The sequence below is a fragment of the Triticum aestivum genome, chromosome 6D (assembly GCF_018294505.1).
Source record: "Triticum aestivum cultivar Chinese Spring chromosome 6D, IWGSC CS RefSeq v2.1, whole genome shotgun sequence".
Taxonomy (NCBI): Eukaryota; Viridiplantae; Streptophyta; class Magnoliopsida; order Poales; family Poaceae; genus Triticum; species Triticum aestivum.
Window position 1 is genome coordinate 128,923,027 of NC_057811.1, and position 25,369 is coordinate 128,948,395.

Below are 25,369 nucleotides of genomic sequence, written 5' to 3' on the forward strand. Positions count from 1 at the left end.
AAACACCGGGGATACCTTCCCGGATGTTTCCCCCCTTCGCCGGTAACACCTCCTACTATGTTAGGTCATCTCTAGCACCGCGCGTTGCCATGTTACGCTTTGTGATACTTTGATTGCTCTGTTATTTATTGTGTTCCCCCTCCGTTACTTCTTTCTGGTAGACCCTGAGACTGCCGGCGACCCCCAGTTCGACTACGGTGTTGACGACACGTCCTTCTTGCCAGAGTAACCAGGCAAGCCCCTCCCCCCCTTGATCACCAGATATCGCCTATTCTTCTCTATACAGCTTGCATTAGAGTAGTGTAGCATGTTACTGCTTTCGGTTAATCCTATTCTGCTGCATAGCCTGTCATTGTTGCTACCATTGTTACCCTTACCTGCTATCCTACTGCTTACTATAGGATGCTAGTGTTCCATCAGTGACCCTACACTCTTGTCCGTCTGCCATGCTATACTACTGGGCCGTGATCACTTCGGGAGGTGATCACGGGTATATACTATATACTTTATATACATGACACATGTGGTGACTAAAGTCGGGTCAGCTCGTTGAGTACCCGCAAGCGATTTTGATGAGGGGGCTGAAAGGACAGGTGGCTCCATCCCGGTAGAGGCTGGCCTGGGTTCCTGACGGCCCCCGACTGTTACTTTGTGGCGGAGCGACAGGGTAGGTTGAGACCACCTAGGAGAGAGGTGGGCCTGGCCCTGGTCGGCGTTCGCGGATACTTAACACGCTTAACGAGATCTTGGTATTTGATCTGAGTCTGGCCATTTGGTCTATACGCACTAACCAACTACGCAGGAACAGTTATGGGCACTCGACGTCATGGTATCAGCCGAAGCCTTCGTGACGTCAGCGACTGAGCGGCGCGTGCCGCATTGGACTAGAACGCCTACTAGGCTAGGTCTGCTTCCGGCCGCGTACGCAACGTGCAGGTGTGCAATGGGCGATGGGCCCAGACCCCTGCGCCATAGGATTTAGACCGGCGTGCTGACCTCTCTGTTGTGCCTAGGTAGGGCTGCGACGTGTTGATCTTCCGCGGCCGGGCATGACCCAGAAAAGTGTGTCCTGCCAAATGGGATCGAGCCTGTTGGGTTATGTGGTGCACCCCTGCAGGGAAGTTTATCTATTCGAATAGCCGTGTCCCTCGGTAAAAGGATGACCCGGAGTTGTACCTTAACCTTATGACAACTAGAACCGGATACTTAATAAAACACACCCTTCCAAGTGCCAGATACAACCCGGTGATCGCTCTCTAACAGGGCCACGAGGAGGGGATCGCCGGGTAGGATTATGCTATGCGATGCTACTTGGTGAACTTACCATCTACTCTCTTCTACATGCTGAAAGATGGAGGTGGCCTGAAGCGTAGTCTTCGACAGGATTAGCTATCCCCCTCTTGTTCTGGCATTCTATAGTTCAGTCCGCCGAGATGGCCCTTTACACATATACCCGTGCATATGTAGTGTAGCTCCTTGCTTGCGAGTACTTTGGATGAGTACTCACGGTTGCTTTTCTCCCTCTTTTCCCCCTCTTTTCCCCCTTTCCCTTCTACCTGGTTGTTGCAACCATATGCTAGAGCCCAGGAGCCAGACGCCACCGTCGACGACGACTCTTACTACACTGGAGGTGCCTACTACTACGTGCAGGCCGCTGACGACGACCAGGAGTAGTTGGGCGGATCCCCGGCAGGAGGCCTGCGCCTCTTTCAATCTATATCCCAGTTTGTGCTAGCCTTCTTAAGGCAAACTTGTTTAACTTATGTCTGTACTCAGATATTGTTACTTCCGCTGACTCGTCTATGATCGAGCACTTGTATTCGAGCCCTCGAGGCCCCTGGCTTTTATTATGATGCTTGTATAACTTATTTATGTTTTAGAGTTGTGTTGTGATATCTTCCCGTGTGTCCCTGATCTTGATCGTACATGTTTGCGTGCATGATTAGTGTACGATTGAATCGGGGGCGTCACAAGTTGGTATCAAAGCCGACTGCCTGTAGGAATGCCCCTTCCACACTCCTTGGCCGAAGTCGAGTCTAGACATTGCAAAAACTTTTACTAACATGGCTGTGTGTCTTACGGGCCCACGTCGCCATTGGGTGGTATTAGAATCTTTTATTCCTCGACCTATACTCTGGGACTCTGACCTCTCTTCTATTCGGGTGAAATGATTTTACTAACTTTGACTCTAGGTTCTCGTAACTACCTCCTCCCGGAGAGCCCCTCACTCCAGATGTCTACTTGCTGCACCAGAAGATTTTGAATATACTCTCTGATATTCTCTCAAGACCTTGTGCCCGTTGCTTTTGCAAATCCCTACCATGGAAATATCCCTATGGATAAATACTTACACCTGTCGTTCTTACTTTTATTCCTAGTCGATCTTGTTATTACAAGATACCCTGAAATTCTCTCTATTGTTCCGGGTATAATTTTGTGCCTACTGCCTTGCAGTTCCTTATCACATAAATACCCCTACGGATAATTCCTCGCACTTGCCGAGTATCCGCTCATCCCTAGCTGTTCATGTGTTTCACAAAAGTACTCGGAATACCATTCAATTTTCTAAGGATCCTCAGCAGCCCATTGCTCTTGATTTCCTTGCCTTCCTGCATTATGGTTAATTCCATACTTCTAGTAATCTCCGTTGACATCCTCTGTCACTATCATTTCAAGTCACTTGATTCGATAGGTTGCGAATGCTCGCAATCCTTAATCAGATCCTAGAATTCATCCTTCTGGCTCAAACGTCATTTTGAACATAAGCTGGTCCTCGACCAATCAAGTTGTCGTTGAATGTACACCTAAGTCTATTCGACTTATCCATTGTTAATCAGAGCGTTTGCTTCTGATCCCTTGATTTGGAAATCATTATTCCTTTACATTTGAGCTTTGAATTAGTCAGTTGTTTCTATGATTTTATCTCCTTGCATTCTTTCTTCTTCTGGTTGAGTACCAATGCTCACATCAGATCCCTTGTTGGATTTTATCTGACAGCGTCCTTCATATTCAATAACCTTGTGAGCCTTTCCTCGGATACATAATGCCTTTGGTAGATTGTATCCTCTGCTTTCTCAACAATTCTCTACTTTCGAGCTTGTATAAATTTCTCCTGAAGTTGTGGTATATGTTTCTAAGATGTCCCGATGGGTTGAACATATACCTTCCTTAATTTGTGTGAACCCAAAAGTCTTCATGGGTCATAACCTTCTTGTATTCTGCCAGTTAAACTTTCAAACTCTAAACATTCTTAACTGAGAGCAGTAAATGAAAAGTTGTGTATTGGAGAAGTGGGAGTCGACCTTGAACTTTGTGTTCATGCCCATGGACCCGATGTGGAACTTACCATGGAAGCTTCTTGAATTAATAATGGTCCCCTTGTTATAAGTTCATCTTGTATCCATGTTGGTCCTTTGCAAACGTGGTTCCGAACATGATTGATCATCTTTGATCCTTTTATCGGACAAGTTTAAGTACTTGCCTGCTGCAGATCAATACGCCTGCCCAACCTCTATTTTGATCTACCTTGAGTAATACCCCCTGGTATCTCGAGGATATCAACCCATTACACTACATCTTATGAATTTCTGATGAAGTAGTACCTTTCCCTGTCATGGTCACTCCACAGGTTCTGGGTTGTCGTCAACCGAGAACACCGATTTGTGAATCAAATCAACACTGTGATTCAGTACTTCCAGTACTTCGTTGTTGAGAAGTTTATTAATCCTTCAAGTCATTCCTAGCCTGATCGGCTATATCATTATCGTGCAACTTTTTAACTGTGCTACCTGGTCCTTCTTCCCGGAGCACAATTTTCGACGATGAGCTAAGCTTATGTCGATTTTCCTCATCATATCATTTTGCCTTGAACAACAAACTTGATTTCGAGTTGTGTCGTACCCATGGTTCCAATAACCTTTCGCTTCATCATTCCTTGACTTGATGTCGTCGCTGGTTGATTACATCTTCATGAAATCTCTCGACAAATGTGTCGTGATCATCATCAACCTTATGAGCTCTTCCAGGATATCAATCGAATTCATGATGGGAAATACCATCCTTGCCCTCGATGATTTGTGTTGTCATCAACCACTTTATTGCCTTCCCTCCAACACAAACTTGTTCGTGTTTTGAGTTATACCTTGAGTTCCTTGCTATCCAGCATTTGTTCTTCTTTACATTGGAGTATTACCATATTTTATGTCAAGAATGTCGTGAGGATTACTCCACCTCTTAAGAATTCTTGGTATAGTGATACTTCTCACCATCATCATCCTTTCTTGGTCTTCGTGTTGTTTCTAACTGGAAAACCAACAATTGAACTATGACGTGCGAATTCAAAACTTCTAGCAACCCTATTGCTTTGAAGTAAATGGTCGATAGTTCATTCTTAGACTATTGGTTATTGAATCACCAGTCTAAACATTGATCGTGCAACCCAGCCCATATTTCGGGTGCACCTTTCAACCAATGTTTAATTGTGTATGTTTTCCTCGAGCATACATCATTATACCATTTGATCTGACTAATGTTATCTCCTTGTTCACATAATTGTGGAAACTCATCTTTTGGAAGTCTCGATGAATTGTCGCTGAGTTCATTAGCTACCTCCTTATCCCTTCATTGGTTTAATGATGAGCTCTTGTTTCAGAACTCTCTTTTTTAGTACATTTCCCGAGAATATTACAATGTTGTCTCGTCAATTTGTTTTTCACCTTTTCTTCTCAGGCATCCTGAGTCTGAGGTATCCTAACACCGATCAGATCTGAATCTCGGTCAGATATGATGGTTGGAACATATTTCCAAGAGTTACAACAATGGTCTTTATGTGGCCCAGTAAGGTGATGTCGTGCCTAGCACACCTGGCCGGAGGCCCTATTGTTATAGATTCCTTTTCAGCAGGGTTATCCATTCTTCCATGAGGAAATTGTAAGACTTATTCTATAAGTTGTTGTTGATGGATCCTTTGTGTTTCCAAAGTCCGATCTTTACCCAATGACCATGTCAATGCTATCTCAAAGCATGTCTGTGGTACTCCGATTTTCAACAAGAACATTTGAAGCCCAATGCTAAATGTTTCTTGCTCAATTATCCAAACACCGTTGTATGGGTAATGTCATGAAATTTCTCTCCCCTTACCTAAAGGGTTTTCTACATTATATCTTGTCAACAGATATCATGCCTTGCTTGTCCTTGGGAAGGATATACCCCTGAAATATGTGTTTAAACACATTTTTCCTTTCCATTGTTCTGTTTAATCTGATAATCATATTTCCTTTCCATTGTTTTGTTTAACCTTTCTTGTAATCTGATTTAACTGAGCTGTGATAATTCCCTGCTTAGGTAAGCACCTTGTTGTACCACGTGGTCAGTAAGACCCTGTTACTATTGTTGATGACATTCCGGTAGCCGCCGATGGACGAGAACTTTGCCTATTGGCCCGCCTCATTCAACGAGCAGGAAAATGGTCCTCTTCGTCCCTCGCCCTTGGTACCGATGTTGTTGCCGACATAATCGACAGGCTATCCTCTGACATGCCTTGCTTCATGACCATGCAAGATATCACTGCTCCTCCTACTTTTAACCCACGTGGTGGGCCCATAACCCACAGTTCCACAGGATCGAAACCTGACTCTCCTATACACCCCCTGTTTCCAAAAGTTATTCCTCATGCTTGGCTTTGTATGTAATTCACGAGCCACCTTCCGAGAGATCATCAATTCTGGTATCAGACAGAATACGTATTCCCATTGCTTTGAACCCCTTTCACGCTCTGTTTCAGGCATCGAACGATTGCCTGCCCGCTCGAAACTTTCCATAATACCTCCTCGCTTTGCTCTCGATAATGTCTTAAGTTTCAATTCGAGAGTTACCTTCCGCCACCTTCCCTGATGTTATCTACTAGATAAGCAAACATTGTAGCGGTCCGTTCTTCTGTAATACCCCCTTATCCTTTTGTAAGTACGATGGAGTTCTTGAAGAAAGGACGACAACTTCATCATGATTCATTGGGATAAAGAATTGAATACATCAATGAAAGGGATTAACTTCTTTCAGAAGATCCGTTAGAATATCGTAACTAGAACTTTCCCCCTTACTCCCCTCTTAAATCTCGGGACGAGATTTCTTGTAGTGGAGGAGAATTGTGACGCCCGGATAATTAGACTAAAGTAATTCCCTGCTAATGATGCCATGTCACCTCTGTCACTGTAGTTAATCTTGGGCTAGTTCAAAACCGATTCAAATTTAAATTCAAAATCAAGTCAAACAATTAAAGTTTTCAAAATTCAAAACTAAAATGTTCATCTTGTGCCAAATAATGCATATTTAATATTGGTGGTGAACCAACATATTTGCAAATATGTTTAACTGGCCTAAACTATTTGAAACAGAAGTTAAAAAACTAAAAGAAAGAGAGGAGGTGAGAGAGAGAATGCCCCTGCCCCCTGGGCCTCGGCCCGTCCCAGCAAGCCGGCCCACCTTCCCCGCTGGGTCGCCCCTTCCCCCTCCCTGTTCCTCCGACCGTGCCCACGGTCGCCGCCGAACCCACCTCGCCGACAACGCCGCTACAGGCGCCGCGGGGAGGATAAGGACGCCAGCATCGGCGCCCTGGCTTCCGTCGAGATCTTTTCCCCCTCACCCACTTCCCCCTTCTCCCTCTCCCTCTCCGTCGTGCCTCGCCCGTCCTCACGGCCACCGAGCCCCGAGTGCCTCTCCGACGAGCCCGACTGCTCCACCGACTTCCTCTACTTCCTCTTCGCCCTCTGGATCGAGCCCGGCGCCACCACAGCCTCGGGATCGAGCTCCTCCCCGACCCCGGCCGTCGTCGTCGACGCGGCCGTACGCCTCCGATAAGCCTCCCCGAGCACGCTGCCACTTCCCTACGGCTCCCGGTGAGCCACCGCGTCTCTCCCCTCGCTCCCCCGCACGGATCCTCCACCGTAGCCGCCGCTCCCATCGCCGCCCGAACGCAGCTCCGCCGCATAGCTCGCCGGCGTTGCTGTGGGCATCGTCATGCTCACCCGAGCACACGTGCGTGCTCAGGACCGCTCGCTGAAGCCGCCCATGCCACTTGCTTCTCTCCCCGTGCCCCTTAGCACCTACCTCGGCGAACGCCCGAACACGTCGCCGCCTCCGCTCGCCGCCGGCGTGCTTTCGGTGACCAAATGGTCACGGGCTCGCGACCGTTGGCCTCGCCGCAACGCGTACGCCTTGCCCATCCTCTCAGTTCGCTCACGAACGTGCCGCATCACCGTTGTCATTGCTCACCCGAAACACCTCACCGCCGATGAGCTCGATGCGCCCTTCTCCGGCCACCGCAGCTCGCAAGACCACGACCAACCGGCGCGTCGTTGCCTTGCCGTTCTAACGCGCCCAGCCGCGCTCGATTTGGTGCCCCGTAGGCGAATCTCGACGCTCGCCGGCGTTCGGTCGCTGCGCGCGAGCTCGCCGGAGCTACTCCGGCGGCTCCGCTGAGCTGGCACACCGGGGCCCACCCCTGGGTCACTGCCTGTGGGCCTAGAGGCCCCAACTGGCCACGTTGACCGAAGTCAACTGCGCTGATGTGGCAGCTACTGCCACTGACATGCGGGCCCACGTCATTTAAAACATTTTTGTAAATAAATAAAATGCTAATTATTTCATTAATTTAATTTAATTAACTAAATAGTCACTGACTACTGGGCCCCACCCACTAATTAACCCATTTAGTTAGTCTAAACCCCCTGTTAGTGTCCCAGACAATGACATGTAGGTCCCACTGGACCCACCTGTCTGGTTTGACTGGTCACCGACCAGTTGACCTGCTGACATCACTCTGATGTCATGCCTGCGTCATCATTCACTGTTCTGGATAATGTTGGATTTAAATAAATAATTAAAGTCAGAAAATGATTAGATCTTTAGAAAATCATATAAAATAATCTGTAACTCAGATGAAAATACTTTCTACATGAAAGTTGCTCAGAACGACGTGACGAATCCGGATACGTTTTCCGTTCATCCGCCACACATACCTAGCATAGAAAACACGCAACTTTCCCCCTCCATTTCATCTGCCCGAAAACGCAAAACAGCGGGGATACCTTCCCGGATGTTTCCCCCCTTCGCCGGTAACACCTCCTACTATGTTACGTCATCTCTAGCACCGCGCATTGCCATGTTACCCTTTGTGATACTTTGATTGCTCTGTTATTTATTGTGTTCCCCCTCCGTTACTTCTTTCCGGTAGACCCTGAGACTGCCGGCGACCCCCAGTTCGACTACGGTGTTGACGACACATCCTTCTTGCCAGAGCAACCAGGCAAGCCCCCCCCTTGATCACCAGATATCGCCTATTCTTCTCTATACAGCTTGCATTAGAGTAGTGTAGCATGTTACTGCTTTCGGTTAATCCTATTCTGCTGCATAGCCTGTCATTGTTGCTACCATTGTTACCCTTACCTGCTATCCTACTACTTAGTATAGGATGCTAGTGTTCCATCAGTGGCCCTACACTCTTGTCCGTCTGCCATGCTATACTACTGGGCCGTGATCACTTCGGGAGGTGATCACGGGTATATACTATATACTTTATATACATGACACATGTGGTGACTAAAGTCGGGTCAACTCGTTGAGTACCCGCAAGTGATTCTGATGAGGGGGCTGAAAGGACAGGTGGCTCCATCCTGGTAGAGGTGGGCCTGGGTTCCTGACGGCCCCCGACTGTTACTTTGTGGCGGAGCGACAGGGCAGGTTGAGACCACCTAGGAGAGAGGTGGGCCTGGCCCTGGTCGGCGTTCGCGGATACTTAACACGCTTAACGAGATCTTGGTATTTGATCTGAGTCTGGCCATTTGGTCTATACGCACTAACCAACTACGCGGGAACAGTTATGGGCACTCGACGTCGTGGTATCAGCCGAAGCCTTCGTGACGTCAGCGACTGACCGGCGCGCGCCGGATTGGACTGGAACGCCTACTAGGCTAGGTCTGCTTCCGGCCACGTACGCAACATGCAGGTGTGCAATGGGCAATGGGCCCAGACCCCTGCGCCATAGGATTTAGACCGGTGTGCTGACCTCTCTGTTGTGCCTAGGTAGGGCTGCGACGTGTTGATCTTCCGCGGCCGGGCATGACCCAGAAAAGTGTGTCCGGCCAAATGGGATCGAGCGTGTTGGGTTATGTGGTGCATCCCTCCAGGGAAGTTTATCTATTCGAATAGCCGTGTCCCTCGGTAAAAGGATGACCCGGAGTTGTACCTTGACCTTATGACAACTAGAACCGGATACTTAATAAAACACACCCTTCCAAGTGCCAGATACAACCCGGTGATCGCTCTCTAACAGGGCCATGAGGAGGGGATTGCCGGGTAGGATCATGCTATGCGATGCTACTTGGTGAACTTACCATCTACTCTCTTCTACATGCTGAAAGATGGAGGTGGCCTGAAGCATAGTCTTCGACAGGATTAGCTATCCCCCTCTTATTCTGGCATTCTGCAGTTCAGTCCACCGAGATGGCCCTTTACACATATACCCATGCATATGTAGTGTAGCTCCTTGCTTGCGAGTACTTTGGATGAGTACTCACGGTTGCTTTTCTCCCTCTTTTCCCCCTTTCCCTTCTACCTGGTTGTCGCAACCAGAAGCTGGAGCCCAGGAGCCAGACGGCACCGTCGACGATGACTCTTACTACACTGGAGGTGCCTACTACTACGTGCAGGCTGCTGACGACGACCAGGAGTAGTTGGGCGGATCCCAGGCAGGAGGCCTGCACCTCTTTCGATCTGTATCCCAGTTTGTGCTAGCCTTCTTAAGGCAAACTTGTTTAACTTATGTCTGTACTCAGATATTGTTGCTTCCGCTGACTCGTCTATGATCGAGCACTTGTATTCGAGCCCTCGAGGCCCCTGGCTTGTATTATGATGCTTGTATGACTTATTTATGTTGTAGAGTTGTGTTGTGATATCTTCCCGTGAGTCCCTGATCTTGATCGTACACGTTTGTGTGCATGATTAGTGTACGACTGAATCGGGGGCGTCACACCTTGAGCAACGAGACGAGCTTTGTTTCTGACAACTTGACCATGCTCATCTTGTTTGTTGCGATATATCCATTTAGTGCCTATTATGTTGTGCTTGCGGGGGTCAGGACGCTTGACAAGTTCCCAGACATTGTTCAGCTTGAACTGTTGAAGCTCTTCTTGCATAGCTTGAATCCATTCAGGTTCCATGAAGGCTTCAGCAACTTTCTTGGGTTCAGATATTGAGACAAATGCAAAGTGCTCACAGAAATTTGCTAGCTGTGTTGCTCTTGAACAAGTGAGTGGACCAGGCGCATTGATGCTATCAATTATCTTCTCAATCTGTACTTCATTTGCAACACGAGGATGAACTGGACGAAGATTCTGTTCTTGCTGATCATTGTCATCGTTGGGAGGATTGTCTTCAGGCTGAGCATTGTCTTCAGGTTGATTAGGTGCAGTAATGATAAGTTCCTCTTTAGGCTGTGCTTCAGACGGTATGATTTCTCCAGTACCCATAAGCTTGATAGAGTCACTAGACGGGACTTCATCTAGCACATTTGGCAGGTGCTCTCTTTGCGAGCCGTTAGTCTCATCGAACCGCACATCCACAGTTTCAACCACTTTATAGTGAAAGAGGTTGAAGACTCTGTAGGAGTGCAAATCCTTTCCGTAACCGAGCATAAAACCTTCATGTGCTTTCGGTGCAAATTTTGAAGTGTGATGTGGATCCTTGATCCAGCACCTAGCACCAAATACTCTGAAGTAACTGACATTTGGCTTCTTACCAGTGAGGAGTTCATAGGATGTTTTCTGCAGAAGCTTGTGAAGATAAACACGGTTGATGACGTGGCATGCAGTATCAATAGCTTCAGGCCAGAACTTTCTTGGTGTCTTGTATTCATCAAGCATCGTCCGAGCCATCTCAATGAGTGTTCTGTTCTTGCGCTCCACGATGCCATTCTGCTGAGGTGTGTACGGAGCAGAGAACTCATGAGTGATTCCTAATGTATCCAAGTAAAGGTCGAGGCCGGTGTTCTTGAACTCAGTGCCGTTGTCACTTCTGATATGCTTGATCTTGATGCCATAGTTGTTCATGGCACGGTTGGTGAAGCATCTGAAGACATCCTGCACTTCAGTCTTGTAGAGAATTATGTGCACCCACGTATATCTTGAATAATCATCAACAATGACGAAGCCATAGAGACAAGCACTAGTAGTGAGAGTAGAGTCACTACTCTACTCATGTGTAGCAGCTCGAAGGGTTGAGATGTCGTCATGATTGTCTTCGAGGGATGCTTGGCCCTAGTCATCTTTCCAGCTTCGCAGGCACCGCACAAGTGGTCCTTCTTGAACTTGACGCCCTCGATGCCTATGACATGCTTCTTCTTTGCGAGAGTGTGTAAGTTCCTCATGCCAGCATGCCCTAGCCTCCGATGCCAGAGCCAGCACTCTGATGCTTTTGCAAGAAGACATACGGCAAGCTGTGGCCCTGCTGAGAAATCTACCATGTACAGATCATCTTTCCGGTACCCTTCAAAGACTAGAGACTTGTCAGATTCCATTAGTACAAGGCAACGATATTTTCCAAATATCACAATCATGTTCAAGTCACAAAGCATTGAGACAGACATTAAGTTGAAACCAAGGGATTCAACAAGCATCACTTTATCCATGTGCTGATCCTTTGAGATTGCAACTCTACCTAGACCCAGTACCTTGCTTTTACCAGTGTCAGCAAATGTGATGTGACTCTCGTCAGATGGACGTAAGGTTGAGTCCATGAGAAGACTTCGATCACCAGTCATATGATTAGTGCATCCGCTGTCCATAATCCATTCTGAAGCATGAGGTGTCATACCCTACAGTACAGTTAGGGGGATAGGCTTCACCAAGAGTATTGTGAAGCATAAACATTTGACGGGCAAGAGGATTATCAAAGCTCAGATCAAGATTAGGACTGATAGGATGATTGGCAAACGATTCAGGAACAAAATACATAGTGAGACCATTTGGGCATTTGATCTTGCGCCCTACAAGATGTTTTAGGTCCCCAGCAATAGCATCAGACGCCTTTGATTTCCGGCTGGAGACCTTTCCCTGCAAAAGAAAGTTAATTCTTCTTAACCACCCACATCTTCAGGGGTGGCTTAGAAGCAATGAGTCTAAGTGCAGCATCTGAGAACTTCGGCTTTGGAGCCCTAGCAAATAGCCTTGCAGGAGATGAATGATACTCATATGAATAAGCAGAAAAGTTCTTAGTCTTATGAACATAGCGGTTTGAAGAAACACGCTCATATTCATAAGTCTGAGTATGGTTTCCCTGCAAAACATTGGCGTTAGGGTGACTCAGGTGAGTCCTCTGTCTGTATGAAGCCTTTGGGCCATATGAAGCCTTTGGTCTGGGATTTGTCTTCTTCCCAGGTGGTGTCATGATGACATTCACAGGAAGATTCTCAAGACAACTTTTGGGAACCCAGATCTTCTTCATAGGTGGCCCATTCCTGCAGTTAGTACCAATATACCTGGCAAACACTTCACCATTCTGATTCTTAAACAGTTTATAGTTTGCATCAAAGGATTCATCAATGATAATAGGGTTAGCACAAGTGAAGCCAGATAAGGTGGATGGATCCACTGAAGGTCCCTTTGCAGCAACCCATGTGGTTTTGGGGTACTGCTCAGGCTTCCAGTAGGAGCCATCAACATTCATTTTCCTCTCGAACCCAACACCCTCTTTCCTAGGGTTTCGGTTCAGAATCTGCTTTTTGAGGACATCGCACAGTGTCTGATGCCCTTTGAGACTTTTGTACATCCCTGTTTCAAGCAATGTCTTCAACCTAGCATTTTCATCAGCAATAGTAGTGGTATCCTCAGCAGAGGGGTTAGTTACCACATCAGCAGTTGAAGATATTGCAACAGTAGCAGCAGTAGAACATTCAGCAACAGAAGTAGCGTTATCACGCTCAAGGCATTTTAGACATGGTGGTTCAAATCCTTCCTGAGCGGAACTGATCTGTTGAGCGCGAAGTGACTCATTCTCTTTTTGAAGATCTTCATGAGCGCTCTCAATTTCTCAAGCTCTTGCTTCCTTTGAAGATAATCATAGGAGAGCTTTTCATGAGTGGTTGAGAGCGTTTCATGACGACTTTCAAGTTCCTGGTACTTAACATGAAGATTTTTTATGTCTTCAATTAAGGACTGAGAACGGGTCATTTCAGCGTCCAACAGGTCATCGCTTTTGTCTAACAGTTTTTGAGTATGTTCCATAGCTTTCTGTTGTTCAGTTGCAATTTTAGCAAGTGTTTTGTAGCTGGGTTTGGATTCACAATCAGAGTCATCTTCACTTGATGTTTGAAAGTAAGCATCGCGTGATTTTACCTTGGCACCACGTGCCATGAAGCAGTAGGTGGGAGCAGAGTCGTCCTTGTCATTAGCTTCAGCGTTGGTGACGGAGCCATTGTCTTCAGTGTTGAAGATGGACTTGGCAACGTAGGCTGTAGCTAGAGCCAGACTTGCAACGCCAGGGTCGGACTCCTCCTCAGACTCCACCTCCGCCTCCTCAGAAGCAGACTCCTCCTCTGAATCCATCTCCTTGCCGACAAAAGCACGAGCCTTGCCAGATGAGCTCTTCTTATGAGATGAAGACTTGGATGAGGACTTGGAAGAAGACTTTGAGGATTTCTTCTTCTTCTTGTCATCAGAATCATATTCCTTGCTCTTCTTCTTCTTGTTGTTCTCATTGTCCCACTGTGGACACTCAGAGATGTAGTGTCCAGGTTTCTTGCACTTGTGACATGTTCTCTTCTTGTAGTCATGAGTGGAAGCTTCATCATTTCTTGAGCTGGATCGTGAAGACTTTCTGAAGCCCTTCTTCTTAGTGAACTTCTGGAACTTCTTCACAAGCATAGCAAGTTCCTTTCCAATGTCTTCAGGATCATCAGAACTGCAGTCAGATTCTTCTTCAGATGAGGAAACAGCTTTTGCCTTCAAAGCACGAGTTCGGCCGTAGTTGGGACCATAGATATCTCTTTTCTCAGATAGCTGGAACTCATGTGTGTTGAGCCTCTCAAGTATATCAGACGGATCGAGTGTCTTGAAGTCAGGGCGTTCTTGTATCATGAGGGCAAGGGTGTCGAACGAGCTGTCAAGTGATCTCAGTAGTGTCTTGACGATTTCATGCTTGGTGATCTCAGTGGCGCCGAGAGCACGAAGCTCATTTGTGATGTCAGTGAGGCGATCAAACGTGAGCTGGACATTCTCATTGTCGTTTCTCTTGAAGCGGTTGAAGAGGTTGCGAAGAACACTGATCCTTTGATCTCTCTGGGTTGAGACGCCTTCGTTGACCTTGGAGAGCCAGTCCCAGACTAGCTTCGACGTTTCCAGAGCACTCACACGGCCATACTGTCCTTTGGTCAGATGACCACAGATGATGTTCTTGGCAGTAGAATCCAGTTGAATGAACTTCTTGACATCAGCAGGGGTGACACCTTCACCAGTCTTGGGAACGCCATTCTTGACGACATACCAGAGGTCGACATCAATGGCTTCAAGATGCATGCGCATCTTATTCTTCCAGTAGGGATATTCAGTTCCATCGAAGACGGGGCAAGCAGCGGAGACTTTGATTATCCCTGCAGTCGACATAGCTAAAACTCCAGGTGGTTAAACCGAATCACACAGAACAAGGGAGTACCTTGCTCTGATACCAATTGAAAGTGCTAGTTATCGACTAGAGGGGGGTGAATAGGCGATTTTTATGAAAGTCTTCAAAACATGAAGTTTCAAAGACAAACAATAGAAATGAACCTATTGATATGCAGCGGAAGGTAGACTACACTAAGCAAGCCATAGTCAAGTATGCAATGAAATGAAAGCACGAAGACTAATAGCAGCTAGGTAGTAAAGATCAGGATGGAAGATAGTATGAAGCCAAACAACAATAGTAGTCACGCAGTGAAGTCAAACAGGTAATGCAATCAGGCAATGACTTCACGAAGACAAACTGTAAGTAAAGAGAGGGAGAGGATAGAACCAGTCACTTGTTGAGGACACAGGATTTGTTGGACCAGTTCCAGTTGCTGTGACAACTGTACGTCTGGTTAGGGAGGCTGAGATTCAACTCAGAAGACCGCGTCTTCACCTTATTCCCCTTGAGCTAAGGACACCCAGTCCTCGCCCAATCACTCTGGTAAGTCTTCAAGGTAGACTTCCAAACCTTCACAGACTTCGTTCACCGGCGATCCACAATGACTCTTGGATGCTCAGAACGCGACGCCTAACCGGCTGGAGGATTCACAGTCCTCAAGTGTAACAAGTCTTCAGGTCACGCGGACAGAAAGACTTCAGTGATGCCTAACACTCTTTGGCTCTGGGTGTTTGGGCTTTGTCCTCGCAAGGATTTCTCTCTCTCAAAAGCTTCGGAGGTGGGTTGCTCTCAAACGACAAAAGCCGTGCACTAACTCTGAGCAGCCACCAATTTATGGTGTAGGGGGTGGGCTATTTATAGCCACTAGGCAACCCGACCTGATTTGTCCGAAATGACCCTGGGTCACTAAGGAACTGACACGTGTTCCAACGGTCAGATTTCAAACACACGCGGCAGCTTGACTTGGGCTACAAGTAAAGCTGACTCATCCAGCTCTGGATAAGATTTGCTCTCATTGTCTTCGCTCGAAGACATAGGATTTGGTTGAGCATCACTTCAGTCACTCTGACTTTGTTCACTGGGACCCCACTTAACAGTACGGTGGTTCCTACGACTCAACAAAGAAGAAAAGGAAACAACGAAACAACTAAGTCTTCGCGCTCCATAGTCTTCACGCAATTCCTTCTCTTGTCGTAGTCTTCAATGTGAATATCTTCGCATACCACCATTGTCTTCAATGTCTTCATACATTTTTAGGGGTCATCTCCGGTAGGTAAACCGAATCAATGAGGGACTACTACCTGTGTTATCCTGCAATTCTCACAAACACATTAGTCCCTCAACCAGGTTTGTCGTCAATACTCCGAAACCAACTAGGGGTGGCACTAGATGCACTTACACCTCCCGAAGGGCTGTCCGAGGGACCGATCGAGTTTCTGTCCGAGGGCCTCCCGGAGGGCTATTCGAGGGATCGCCTGAGGAGCTGTCCGGGGAGTACATTCTCGTGGTTGGGAGGTTGTCAAATCCTAGCTGCGGGGATCTGCACCAGCGATCTCCACCAACTCTCCTTCCGATGCGCTATGAGTCGGTAACGATCCGATCAAACCTTGTATGCATCTTCATAGTGGTCCTGGGCTGGTGCGTAGGTCAAAAAAATTTGTTTTCTGTCGCGTTCCCTTAAAGTGGCATCATGAGCTGTGCTATGCATAGATGCAGGTTACGATCTAGAATACATGAGATGTATTCATCGGGTGTTGCACAATATAATTTTGTAGTAGATGAGTTCTATTGTTGAAAATTATTTGTGCGGGTAGTAGATGAAATCTATTACTTGATGTTCTTGTTGCTTCCCTTAAATTTGCGTAGTTCTGATCTTGATGGCATGGTGGAGTTTTGCTACAAAGTTCTGGCAATCCGCGATCCTTCGATGCTGCTCCTGATTATGATGGTTGACATATCAACGAAGTGCTTCGGTTCTTTAGGTTCCACCATAGTTAAGAAAGATGAATGTTCCGTAGACTAAAGGGCAATGCAGACATGATCTACATGGGGATCATGCGTATGACGAAGTTCATTATGGGGCTCGAGATTTTTATCTTGTGTTTCATATGCCCCGGAAAGTTAATCCTGTGACTTGAATAATCATACTTGATGATGGACGTTGGTAGCTGCGGTTTAAGACAAAACCTTAGAAGCCATGTAAAATATTTTTTTCCTAAACCGATTAGAGGCGTCTAACTTGGTTTTGCAGGATGACATGTGATGTGCATATGATGTGGTATAGTCTTCGTCATATTTAATTTGATTATGTATGAGATGACTATATAATGTAAATTAATTAAGATGACATGTGTGTCATGATTCGGCATGATGGCTGGAGCCATATGATTGTCACTTTAATGACCTGCGAGTCAACCTTATGTAATGAACTAATTTTATTAGCTATAGAGATAGCAATATTATCTGGTGCATCGACATGGTGGCAATCTTCGCGAAGGTGAACACCGATGCAAATGCCAAAGATGAGGAAATACTAAACTTCTCCGTCAGAAAGGGCTATACCATATCATGCTATTATGAATTGCTTGAGATGTTTACCCCTCTTGATGCACCCTTCTTGATTGCGCGGTAGTCGTTTTTATTAGGGTGATCTCTCACTTGAAATATCGAGTAGTTAGTGTTCTCCCAAGTGTAGCACCGTCGCGACACCTATCTCTTCGGGGTATCACATGGATGCATGGGTACGAACGATTAGAGAAGTGTGAGGCACGTGAGTTGAGACCTCGCAGCAAGATCACTTGGTTGTCTTGACGTTCCGGGGGATCATCCCGAGCTCAGAACACGACCATCGAAAGATGAACAAGAGTCACATAGATATGTGATTGGCAAGTTTGCCTACCAAAGGAAATTCTCGTCACTTGAGATGGATGCATCCTTGGCGTTGAATTGAAATTTGGATCTTGTATCACTCACAATCAATTATGAGAGATATTGATTTGAGTGAGAGCGCACTTTAGAATTAATTATTTTAATTCTTAGTGCAATTAATTATGGACATTGTCTAAGCGTTTTTTGTGTAATAGTTATAGAAGAATGGCTCGCCTTTCCACCTCCCTATTAAAATTTAATAGTTGTTAAATATCTGGTTAAAACTTTATGGTTTGTAACATAATGTGAGGATTGTCCTCTAGAGTGCCGAGAAGGACTTTGTCCTATCGCATGCTTTCGGTATTCTCCCGCTAATGCTATGGATGATGAGACTCTCGTCCTTTGATCCAAAAGCTAGAATTCCGTTACGGTCAAGTGCAATATGTTTGCTTCCATGAGACCCGAACTTCAAAATTTTGGGATAGTTATATGATATTCATGGAACTGTAAATTGTTTTCAGATGCAGACAAAGGCTAAGAGATATGAGATATCTGAAGTAATGTTTGTTTGCAAAGTATTAGTAAAGTGTTTACTATGCATTAGACTAATACAAGAGGGATCCAGTAGAACGCCTGTCATGTAAATGAAGGTGAATAAAACAACAACTTAAAGAGAAAGGAAATGTCCAAAGGGTGTTAGTGTGACTTACACACCTAGGAAGTCCAGGGCTAATGCCACTCTTAAATTTGGGTGCTTCTTCTAAGAGTAGGAGAAATACTGAAAGTTAAACTGTTAGAAGTATATAGGCAAAAAAAGGGAGACTGGAATATCCAGCTCATGTATGAATGTCATACGAGTTATAGATGTATGGAAGGCTGGTTAAAGAAATAGTTCTTGGAAATTATGATTAAACTGTTAATCACTGATTCTTGGGTATTGTGAGTTGATCACAGAGATACCCGCTCGATTGCATTCTGCTGCGACTCGATGCAAGGACTACTATGGCCTAAAAGACATGCCGAAAATGAGGTTCAAGTACACGTTGGGAACATAGTAAAAGTTAGTATACCTTCCATCGATGTATTACCTATGTATTTATTTTTCATAATTCATTTTAGAGTTTTATACACTCTAGCCCATTGCATAAAGTATCTTGCAAGAAGGTTGTTCATAAGAGAACTTTTGATGTTCGGTGTTATGAATAACATAAGGGCCATACTTCCATTATGAATGAGATGTATGTTATGAATATTGATAATAATATATTACCTCTATATTTACTTTCGTAATTCATTTTAGAGTTTTTTACACTCTAGCCCATTTGCATAATGTTTGTTGCAAGAAGGTTGCTCATAAAAGAACAATTGTTGTTTGGTATTATGAATAACATAAGGGTCATGCTTCCATCATGGATAGGATGTATGTTATCAATATTGATGGTAATATAATACAACCATAACACTCACGCTAAATGTTGCAAGACTAAAAGAATACCACATATGTGTGGCACTGCATTTGGTCAGATTGGAGAAACCCGCATGGAGAAATTCCATTATGATGGATTTTGAAGTCATTTGATTATGAATCATCTGACACTTGCAACTTTCGTCCAAAAAGTGAAGTGACTGAAATACCGTTCACATGCCATAAGGAACGAGCAACAAACTCATTGGTGATCATACAATTTGATGTATGTAGGCTGGTGAATGTTGTTGTGAGTAGTGGATTTATCTATCTTCAGAAATGACTCAAGTAGATATATGGATATTTACTTGATGAGATGTAAGTCTGGATCTTTTGAAATCATTCAAAAGGTTTTCAAAATGAAGTAGAAATTATTGTAACAAGAAAATTATGTTTCTGCAATTAGATTGTGGAAAGGAATATTTGAGTTACAAGTTTAGCGAATGTCTAATGAGTTTTGAAAAGAATTTCATAACTTACACCTCCCGGAACACCACCGCGAGTGGAATGTCCGTAAAGATGTAATCAAACCATTTATGACATGGTAAGATCAAAGGTGCATAAATCAATTTGCCATTATCACTTTTAAAGTAATGCTTTAGTGACTACGGCATTTACACTGAAAACAGCGCCATTAGATCTGTTGAAATGACGCCATGGTATGGTATGCCCAACCATGTTATGTCTTTTCTTAACATTTGGAATATGGGGCTTGTGTAAAATATTTACAAACCTATTCCAAATCAGACAGGTGATACTTTGTAGGTTATCCCAAATTATTGGGTATTCCTCCCTCACTATACTGAGGCAAAAGTTTGCCACAAAGAACGGTATGATTTTGAAGAAAATGGTTCTTAGAAAAGGGTGAGTGGGAGAATAGTGCAACTCAACGAGATAATAGTATCTTCGTTATCATGACAAGGGAAACAAACCTTGGAAGCAATTCTAGAGTTTCCCACTGCGACTGATACGGAAGCCTCTACAATAAAATGTACGGACTTCGGTCAAACTTGCGGTTGAACCGCATAGGCAAAACATGTGCAAACCTCTCAGGTGCACAAACGAGATATTGTTGTTGGACAACAATTTACCTACGATACACAAGGAAGCGTTGATGGGCCCTGACTCCGGAATTGGCTAAATGCCAATATAATCCGATAGTTTCCATATGAATGATTGAAGATTGTATCTTGATAAAACCTTCGGAAGACTTGAAGTCTAACGAATATTAATGGAACTATAAACCAATATGGATAAAAATGTTTTATCCATAAAGCTCGACTTGTTGCTTGGTACAAATTCAAGGAGTTGACTATGATGAGATTGTCTCAGCGTAGCGATGCTTAAAGTCAGATCGGGTTAAACTAACAATTAATACATATTCCAATCATGAGATATGAAACATGGATGCCGAGAGGATTTCCATGAAATCGAAATACAAACTAGAACTTGTATGTGATACAGTCTAAAGTATTTTGCCAATCCAATGGATACTAGTAAGTGTGCAAACTTCAGAGTTCTAGCAATGGACAGAAGAGAGCAAAATGGAGTTGGAATCTTTGTTTTGATGAAATGGTTAAAAGAGTTTGATTTCATCAATGGAAAGCGAACATGCTTGTTGTTACAAGAAAGTAAGTGGGAGCATAATAATATTTCTAAAAACATTGTGTGCTTGAGACATTGTTGATTGGAAATAATATAAATTTCTTGACACGAATAAGGACTTCATTAAAATAGTTTTTCCATGAAGTGCTTGGGCTAGGTAGCCTTGATATTAGGCATATTTATCTACGGAGATAGAATTGCTTAATAGGCTAAGCCAAGAATATATATTGACAAGATGCTAAAACAGTTTAGCATAAGAACGCCAAGGAGTGATTCTTGCCGAAGTCACATGGGAAGAGTTTTTGCAAGACTCAGTGTCCCAAGACACTGATGAGTAAAATACAGGATGGAGATTCCACACACTCATGTGTTTGGATTAATCATGTATTCCATGGTATGTAAAACAACCAGATATATCCAATACTCCCAAGTTGTTGCGAGTATAGATACCAAAGTGATCAAAGTACTGATCATGGACAATACTGAAAAATGTCACTGAGTACTAAAGTAGCACTGACGACATGCTTTCTCGCAAGCAGAGATTATGAATCGTAAGTAATTGCATCGATACAGTCTTCATCAATGCTCCATGCGATTTTTGATTTAAGTTAAGGGTTTTGTGTAGCACACGATATGGTGGCATGGTAGTTGGAAATTGTTCCAAATAGGTTACTGTGGCAAATTCTATAACAGAGGCTAAGTATGTTGACACTTTAGAAGCGACAAAGAAGATGTTGAATCATATAGTTCGTTCATGAACTTAGTATGGTTCCAAAATGGCTTTGTTCAATGGAACACTATTGTAGATAGTTGCTCCATAGATCAGTCTGAGGAATCAAGGTTCGACCAGTGATTCACATATATAAAAGGCCAAGTCCACACAAAATATGAATTTTGTGAAAGCGTGAAAACGCGAGGATATGCAAAGATACACACGGCCCTGAAGTTGTCAGATCCATTGGACAAAGACTATACCACAAGCGAAGCATATTTTACACCGGTATGCCATAGGTGTAAAGTGCATTAGCATTTACTAGATTATTGAATCTAGTGCAAGTGGGAGTCTGTAGGAGATATGCCCTAGAGGAAATCATAAATGCTATTATTTATCTCCCTGTTCATAATTGTGTTTATGTTCCATGCTATAACTGCTATGGTTCTCAAGTCTGCAATAACCACGAGGCTCGGAGGGAAACTCACATGCACGTGTGGAATAATAAACGGTAAAATGTATTTCTAGCCTGGCTTCTAAGACTAGCTCAAGTGTTGCATGATGGTTCTGTTTTACTGATCATGGGCATGACTATGCCGGCAACTTTGAGGACACAATGTTAGAAGAACACTTGTGTTGAATCGGCCCGGTTGATGTTATGCTATGAGATATGTTCATCACGAGTTAATGGTAAATAACACAGAGAAAGTTAATGTTTGCATAATTCCTTAGACCATGAGAGTACCGAGTTCCTTCATGCTTGCTTCATGAACTTTGGGGTTTGTTAAACGTCATCCGTAAAAGGGTGGCTATTACGGCGGCTTACGGGTTCATGGAAAAGTATGACAAGGAACTAGATAGCTCAAGATTGGGATTTTCTCCTCCAATGATGGAGAGATATTCTTTGGGCCCTCTCGGTGTTACGGTATCCATTATCGTCTGGCCAGACACAGTGTGATTTGATCACAAGGATGCCGGAACACAAGAACGAGAAAAGAGAACAAAACTGGTAACGAGGAAACTGGCATAGTGAACAAGTTGTTGATTCACGGGGATGCTACTAAATCTCACCTCGGGTTTTGTAACATATCGCGAAGCAAGAGGAATAGCCCACGGCAACTATAGGTTCACTCGAATATTCATTCGCGTGTGTAGAGGGATCAATATGGATGTCCACGGTTCCGCTATTGCTCATTGATCGGAAAGAGTTCCAGTCATGCCTATACTTCACCGAACCTATGGGGTCACACACTTAAGCTTCATCTATCTGCTAAGTAATAGATAGGGAGTCCGGGAGATTGTTTCCAAAAAAGTTTTGGTGACAACATAAAAGTTTCAGAGAGTAAAACTGGAAACGCTTCAGAGACAAACTACGTACCAAAAATGTTTCGAAATGAGTCAAGATATTTTTTAGTGGGTGCCGGAAATGTTCTGGACCATCCGGATTTTTTCTAGATTTTCCAGACACTGAAAATATTTCATGAAAAGTTGTCATGAATAGTATAGTGAATAGTGTAACACTATATTAGGGTACAACCCCCTTTTCGTGGCTTTTTGGAAAGCCACCTTTTGGGGCTTTGTCCCTAAAGTTGTGGAGCATAATTTGGGGAGGTGGGGGCCCCTTTGTGGCTGCCCAAAACGTCCTTGGTGTGGGGGGCCCTCCCAAGGGGTGTCCTCCCACTTTTGGTGGCTTTTGGGTGGAAAATATCCAAGGGTTTTTTGGTATTTTCAAGTGCCCTATACCCCTTGCCTCTCACTATAAATAGAGGTGGAGATTGCTCTCCATTTCACTCAATCTCTCTCAAACACATGCCATGTTATGATCTGGCTTTCTATCTCCCTCCCCACGAAATAGTTCCGTACGCCGAAAGGCTATCTAGTCTTCGGTAGGGCCTAGTTCTGGACGGCGAAGCCCTGCTGGATAGTTGACACCGTATGTGTGCAACCTGGTAGAGAGGTCGTAGTTTCGATCTTAGTTCGAGAAATAGCCTGAGGTTCTGTCTGAGGATCTGACCATGTGCCTTCCGAAGGGCTATCCAAGGGACTGATCGAGTTTCTGTCCGAGGGCCTCTCGGAGGGCTATTCGAGGGACCGCCCGAGGAGCTGTCCGGGGAGTACATCCTCATGGTTGGGAGGTTGTAAAATCCTAGTTGCGGAGATCTGCACTAGCGATCTCCATTGACTCTCCTTCCGCTGTGCTATGAGTCGGTAACGATCCGATCAAACCATGTATGCATCTTCATAGTGGTCCTGGGCTGGTGCGTAGGTCAGAATTTTTTTTGTTTTCTGTCGCGTTCCCTTACATCACAAGCTCAAGGTAATCACGATCTGCTGAGTGTTAGTAGGGCAAGAGTATCGAGGATTTATTTGTGAAATTATTTCATTGGAATAGTTTCGAGAGGAACCGAAAGCGTTTCGGGGTCAACCAGAAGGGTTTTGGAGTTATCGGGCAATACCGAGTATTACCTATAAATCATATATAGGTGGAAAATATTTCCGGAGGTGTTAAATTAACAATAATATGTTGTTAGAGGTCTTTTATATTTAATTTAGTTTCAACGGGCCTTAAAAGGCCAAGTGGTGAAAGGAATATTGGGCCACCATGGCCCAATAGGGAAGGCTCCCCACTTTTCCAAGTGGGGAGGCCGAATTTTGGCCGGCGCACCAAGGAGCCCCTCATCTCCCCTCTAACCTATATATGCATGAGGTGTTGGTACTTTACACAACTTTTGGAGCCTCCTCTAGTCTAGTACTACTAGTTCTAACTAAGATAAGATTACAAAAACCTATATATCTACTATCCATACTACACTTGTATCACCACCTCTTCGCCGAACTAGTGCACTTATACAATTTACCATTGTATCGGGTTTGTCGGGGACACAAGAGATTTCTTGTATTTAATTGCAGGGTTGTCTGAGAGCGACCATCTTCATCCTACTCCTCCCACGGCTTGATAAATCTTAGGCCATCCACTTGAGGAAAATTTGTTGTTGTCCTACAAAACTCTGCACTTCCTCATCAACCACAAAGTCCCCATCCTCTGAATCTGAGGTTTTCTTCTTCCTATGCCTGGTTGCAGCCTTAGGCAGGTTGCTTGGGGTGCTTCTGCTTCCATCATCATAACTGCAGTTGGGGGGACTAGTGCCCTCACTCAGATTTGCATGCTCTTCTGACCTTTTCTGGCTATCACTGTTGTCTGACATCTCTGACACTGAAAGCTGACCCTGTGAATAGATCGGTTGAGATAGAGTGGATGAGTATCACAAAGCACAGACATTTTGCAAAACAAATGAGTCAAAAACTTAGTTTTAGTTTTCTACAGAAAGCATTTCGGAGCTACCGATATTACAAACCCGGTGACACCGAAGCAGTTCTAGAGTCTAAACATGCGAGATCGGTCAGACCGAGATACAGTTCGGTGACTCCGAGATTGCTAGGGTTTCACAGAGAAATGAACTCGGTCACACCGATTGGTATGTTTCGGTGAGACCGAAAAATACTTGTGCTATGGCCTAAGCCAAATCGGTGAGACCAAAATCTCAATATTGGTCGATCCGAGATGAGTTCGGCGGAAACCTAAACCTAAATTTTTGCTTCGAATCTGATCCAACGAAGTTTGCAGTGGATAGAATGATCTCAAAAGTGGCAAGAATACATGCATTGATCTTTGTGCTCGGAATCGGAGTGGGGTTGGCACAATGGGACGAGTTCATACCCTAACTTGGCAATGAACCCGCTATGGAGACAATAGCGGCAAAGATTCCCGTTGACGGCGACGGAGACCAGTGGCAGGAGGTCGCTGGCGACGAGAAGACGATTCGAAGACCATGAGTCGGCAGGGCGGGACAGGTGCGGGCGAAGCGTTTGGAGAAATTTCCAAATTTTCAGCCTGTGGGTATATATATCCAGACTCTGTCGGTGTGACCAAGTGGAACGCCTCGGTGGCACCGAGATGCAGAATCGCAAGCGGTTGCTGCAACTCGGTGTGACCAAAAAGTTCAAATCAGTTGCACCGAGATTAAAACCTAGATCAACATAATGAACATGGTGTGACCGAATGGGAT